This window comes from Neophocaena asiaeorientalis, unplaced genomic scaffold (assembly GCF_003031525.2).
Source record: "Neophocaena asiaeorientalis asiaeorientalis breed wild unplaced genomic scaffold, Neophocaena_asiaeorientalis_V1.1 scaffold364, whole genome shotgun sequence".
Classification (NCBI taxonomy): Eukaryota; Metazoa; Chordata; class Mammalia; order Artiodactyla; family Phocoenidae; genus Neophocaena; species Neophocaena asiaeorientalis.
Genome location: NW_020172457.1, coordinates 2,876,067 through 2,882,728, shown reverse-complemented (window position 1 = coordinate 2,882,728; position 6,662 = coordinate 2,876,067).

Genomic DNA, 6,662 nt, shown 5'->3' with positions numbered 1-6,662 from the left:
TTCAGCAGGTGTTCTGTAGGAGTTGTTCCACATGTAGATGTATTTCTGATGTATCTGTCGAGAGGAAGGTGATCTCAGCATCTTACTCTTCTGCTATCTTCCCCCTCTCTTCCCCAGAAGCAATCTAAATGCCCATCTACAGACGAAGGGATAAAGAAGTTGTGGTACATATATACAATTGAATATTACTCAGCCATAAAAAGGAATGAAATTGGGTCATTTGTACAGATGTGGATGTTCTAGAGACTGTCATACAGAGTGAAGTAAGTCAGAAAGAGAAGAAGAAATATCCTATATTAACACATATTTGTGGAACCTAGAAAAATGGTACAGATGAACCAGTTTGCAAGGCAGAAATAGAGACACAGATGTAGAGAACAAACGTATGGACACCAAGGGGGCAAAGTGGCTGGGAAGGGGTGGTGGTGTGATGAACTGTGACATTGGTATTGACATATATACACAAATATGTATAAAATGGATAACTAATAAGGGCCTGCTGTATAAAAAGGTAAATAAAATAAAATTAAAAAAAAAAGAAGTAACAACTGTCACTGCAGAAATACAAAGGATCATGAGAGATTACTACAAGCAAATTTATGCCAATACAATGGACAACCTGGGAGAAATGGACAAATTCTTAGTAAAGCACAACCTTCTGAGACTTAACCAGGAAGAAATAGAAAATATAAACAGACCATTCACGAGCACTGAAATTGAGACTGTGATTAAAATCTTCCGACAAACAAAAGTCCAGGGCCAGATGGCTTCACAGGCAAATTCTATCAAACATTTAGAGAAGAGCTTACACCTATCCTTCTCACACTCTTCCAAAATATAGCAGAGGGAGGAACACTCCCCAACTCATTCTATGAGGCCACCATCACCCTGATACCAAAACCAGACAAAGATGTCACAAAGAAAGAAAACTATAGGCCAGTATCACTGATGAACACAGATGCAAAACTCCTCAACAAAACACTAGCAAATAGAATCCAACAGCCCATTAAAAGGATCATACACCATGATCAAGTGGAGTTTATTCCAGGAATGCAAGGATTCTTCAATATAAGCAAATCAATCAATGTGATACACCATATTAACAAATTGAAGGAGAAAAACCATATGATCATCTAAAGAGATGCAGAAAACCTTTAGCCAAAATTCAGCATGGATTTATGATAAAAACTCTCCAGAAAGCAGGCATAGAGGGAACTTACCTCAACATAATAAAGGCCGTATGTGACAAACCCACAGCCAACATCATTCTCAATTGTGAAAAACTGAAACCATTTCCTCTAAGATCAGGAACAAGACAAGGTTGTCCACTCTCACCACTATTATTCAACATAGTTCTGGAAGTTTTAGCCACAGCCACCAGAGAAGAAAAAGAAATAAAAGGAATCCAAATTGGAAAAGAAGAAGTAAAGCTGTCACTGTAGATGACATGATACTATACATAGAGAATCCTAAAAATGCTACCACAAAACTATTAGAGCTAATCAATGAATTTGGTAAACTAGCAGGATACAAAATTAATGCACAGAAATCTCTTGCATTTCTTTACCCTAATGATGAAAATCTGAAAGATAAATTAAGGAAACACTCCCATTTGCCATTGCAACAAAAAAATGAAATACCTAGGAATAAGCCTACCTAAGGAGACAAAAGAGCTGTATGCAGAAAACTATAAGACACTAATGAAATAAATTAAAGTTAATACAAACAGATGGCGAGATATACCATGTTCTTGGATTGGAAGACTTCAACATTGTGAAAATTTCTATATTACCTAAAGCCATCTACCGATTCTATGCAATCCCTATCAAACTACCAAGGGCATTTTTCTCAGAACTAGAGCAAAAAATTGCACAATTTGTTTACAATGAGGTATCACCTCACACCAGTCAGAATGGGCATCATCAAAAAATCTACAAACAATAAATGCTGGAGAGGGTGTGGAGAAAAAGTAACACTCTTGCACTGTTGATGGGAATGTAAATTGCTACTATGGGGAACAGTATGGAGGTTCCTTAAAAAACTAAGAACTACCATACGACCAAGCAATCCCTCTACTGGGCATATACCCTGAGAAAACCATAATTCAAAAAGAGTCATGTACCAAAATGTTCACTACAGCACTGTTTACCACAGCCAGATCATGGAAGCAACCTAAGTGTCCATCGACAGATGAATGGATAAAGAAGATGTGGCACATATATACAATGGAATATTACTCAGCCATAAAAAGGAATGAAATTGAGTTATTTGTAGTGAGGTGGATGGACCTAGAGTCTGTCATACAGAGTGAAGTAAATCAGAAAGAGAAAAATCAATACCGTATGCTAACACACATATATGGAATGTACAAAAAAAAAAGTTCTGAAGAACCTAGGGGCAAGACAGGAATAAAGACGCAGACATAGAGAATGGACTTGAGGACCCGGGGAAGAGGAAGGGTAAGCTGGGACAAAGTGAGAGAGTTGCATGGACATATATAAACTACCAAATGTAAAATAGATAGCTAGTGGGAAGCAGCCACATAGCACAGGGAGATCAGCTCGGTGCTTTGTGACCACCTAGAGGGGTGAGATAGGGAGGGTGGGAAGGAGAGGCAAGATGGAGAGGATATGGGGATACATGTATACGTATAGCTGATTCACTTTGTTATACAGCAGAAACTAACACAACATTGTAAATCAATTATACTCCAATAAAGATGTTAAAAATAAATAAAGTGAATAATTCAGTGGCATTTAGTACAATACACTCACAATGTTGTGCAAACACAACTTCTCTCTAGTTCCAAAAGATTCCCGTAACTCCAGGGTAAAACTTCTTACCTTTTAAGCCGTTTGTCCCTATTTCCCCCTCCTCCCAGACCCTGGAAACCACCAATTTTCTCTGTCTCTATGAATGTATCTATTCTGGACATTTCATATACATGGAGTCATACAATCTGTGACTTTTTGTTTCTGACTTCTTTTACTCAGCATAATGTTTTTGAGGTTCATCCACACTGTAACATGTGTCAATAGTTCATTCGTTTTATGACTAAATAATAATTTCCTTATGTTTTTAAGTTCAGCTTATAAACCGTATTATTCTATTTCATAGAATTAGCAAATTTTGAACAATAACTTTTAAACTGATTAATATTTAGTCCATTTACCTAGTTAATCAGCATTCCTTTAAAATTTCAAATAGTACATATACTTAACATATTCAATTTTCTTTAATACTTTAATGAGCTTTTTTTTCAAATCTATTAACCTTATTTAATTTTCTTCACTTCTTCAATACACAGTTAATTGGCAATGTTATAGTACAAATAAGATTTTGATGCAAATCAAGTATCAAAATTAATTAAAGGAAAATTAAAACAGCAAGGAAAGTTAACCAGAATTGTGTGATATAACAATACCTAGAGTCCAGATGGGAGAACAATCTGGAGGAAAAAAAAACTTACAGGTTACTTTTCGTACTCTTGCGTTTTCTACACAAATGAAAACAATCAAATCAATTATCTGTTAGATTATTTGACATATTTTCTAGATTTTCCCCCTAAGATGACAGAATTAGATACAGAAATACTTATTGTAATGTTACCTAGCATAGAATCTCAGTAAAAGTCAGCCTGACTTTCAGGTTATTGTTTCTATCAGGAAATGACAAAAGCTGCCTTTACTTTATCACTTCCAAATGTCTTCCAATAATGTATCACCAGGGTTATAAACTAAGAGACATATAAACCCATGAGACATCTCACATTATGGCACATCATGAATTTTAACCTGAAATACACGAATACATTTTACGTGATTGCCCTTTGTATACTGATTTCATTTTGGACACACATACAGTAGGATTTCACACCCTGAACAGGTATTTAGAAAACTGTGCTTATCACCTCTAAGAAATGCCACTAAAATAAAATGAACTTGCTCTTATTCATTTCTGGCTTCAGTTTACATTCACGTTTGCTTCTTCTGGTTGTGATTTATTACAAGTTTTTATTGAAAGGAGACAGAAGATTTAGAAGCTTTGGTGGTAGCTGTGAACTGAGCACTTATATGGAAACCATCATCTGCCCCACATACTTTAATAGGCACAGGAGATGGCGTGAAGTTTTAAAATAGTCATCTGGTTCCCATGTAGGTCTATCAGGAACCAGATCAGTTGGCACATTGATCCTGGACTCTCCAGCCTTGAGTCTCTGTTGACAGACTGTTTTGCCTGAGGCACGTTAGTTTTACTCTCCAAAATCGGGAACTCCACACTCCAGAGGCCCTCCCTTCCACGTGCTGCCTCTCCCCTTCTGCCTTTAATGAGTTTTTTTAATTGAAGTATAACTCACATAGAGAAGAGTACACAACTCATAAGTATGTAGCTGCATGAACTTTCACAGAATGAACACCCCCATGTAGCTACCACCCAGATCAAGAAATAGAACATGACAAGCATTGCAGAAGCTCCCTCCTGCCCCTGTGCATTTTCCTGTGAAAGAATTACCTTTAAGTCCTGAATCTGTCTGATTTGCTGGGGAAGATGTGCTTAGCCGGCAAACGTTCTACCAATTATTTGCTAGTCACTTGTGTACTTCAATAACAAGGCCTGCATGGTGCAAAGGACAAGATTCAGAAAGAAGCTCCATGTTTATCTTGGGGCTTCTAGTATCCCTGGCAAGCCCTCAGAATCCCATCCCCAAGGGAACAGATTGTTGCCTTAGAACTGAGTGCACAGCACACATTGCCCTTTTGTGTGAAGGGATTAGAAATACAAGAGAATGACATTGTCTATCAATTATAGCTGAGTTTATGAAGATCAACTGCTAGTTACCGCATACAAATTTCTCACTGTTGTGTGGACAATGAATCCTTCTGTTACAAGCACTCATTAGGTATTGCCAGGGATAGACGAGGGACTCAGGGGACCTTAATGGCATTTTTCTGTCAAGGGTTCCCATGCCCAGATCGGGTAAGTAGCACCCCGTAGGAAAGATGCTTTGGGAAGAATTACTTCTAGCTGAAATCGATCTTAGTAGCAGCAGGTAGATGAACTGAAAACCCAGAGCTAAGATAATTGGGGAAAGTAAAGAGTCCAAGTGGGAAAATCAGTCTGGGGCCATACAGTAGGGGGCTTTTTTTTTTTTTTTTTTGCCGTACGTGGGCCTCTCTCACTGTTGTGGCCTCTCCCGCCGCGGAGCGCAGGCTCCGGACGCACAGGCTCAGCGGCCATGGCTCACTGGCCCAGCCACTCCGCGGCATGTGAGATCCTCCCGGACCGGGGCACGAACCCGTATCCCCTACATCGGCAGGCGGACTCTCAACCACTGCGCCACTAGGGAAGCCCCAGTAGAGGGCTTTGAAAGCCAGGGGAGGAATCTGTTGTTAGGCGATCAGGAATCACAGGGTTTTGAAGGGAGAGCTGTTCAGATGCTCATCTTCCTCCTCCCCTTGGTCATGATTTTTATTTCTGTTTTCAGAGGGGGTTTCTGATGTGACATGTAGGACAGAGGAGTGATTTGTCACCCCTGTGGCTTGTAGGGGGAGATGAATCTGTTCAGCGAGGCCCTTTATCAGCCCTCCAACCTCACCGTGGTGTTGGCTGCCTGTCCAGGCTCCGAAGGAGTTCAGGATGTGCCACCCTCAAATATGCTGCTTTTGCACATCGATTATTCTGAGCTGAAGGCACTTGAGAAACAGCAAGTGCAGGAGGGGCTCTCTGACCCTTTGCACCTAAAAACAGGCCATGAAATTTCCTATAAGAAAATGCCTTCCCTGTATCAGGAAGTAGAGATACATCCTCATCACCAGAGACTGGGAATTGCTTTTTTACCCAGAGTGGTTCTCCCTCGATACGATTGGCTGCAGAACCCTGGGAGGGTTTGTTAGAGTAAAAGTAGTTTAAGATCCAAGGCAAGATAACAAAGCATTATTATCTGAGTACTCAGCACACGTTGCCCTTTCAGAACTACCACCTGTGGACTTCCTGCACAGAACAAAGCCCTCTGGGAATGAGCACTTAGGAGGAAAAATGGTCTATTATCATAATGGAGTATTCAATTACTTGCTCCGATGAGAGGTGGAGGAACTTCTAAATTCATTGTAGTAATTTAGAGTTTTGGGGGGAAAATAATTAAAAATGTAAACTATCTAGGTGCTGGGTAATGTGGATGATAGAGCGTGGTTATAAGGGGACTATGATACATTTTATTTATGTAGTCTCTAGCTACAAAGAGTATATTAGGTATTTTGCGGTAGGCTCCGAAGCACAAAACAAACAAGATTAAAATCAATAAACCAGATCAGGAGACGCTAGTGAAATTCAGCAATAAATGTGATGCAAAACCAATGGGATATGCCAAGGGCCTTCTAGGATTTGCTGCGGTCTGATGCTTGGGCTTTCTTATTTTAGTGATACAGAAGGATGTAGAAGGAGGGGTTGATGACTGTGAAGGAGAGGTCATCCAGGGCGCGCTTCCTATTGCAGAAAGAACAATTCTGATTTTGTGGGGAGAATAGAATTTTCATGGCCTACGGCTATTTGTGAAAGCTCTGTGTGTGTGTGTGTGTGTGTGTGTGTGTGTGTGTGTGTGTGTGTGTCTGTGTCTGTACTTCCCCCAGTCACTCATTTCTGTGTGATTCACCCTTACAATCAGC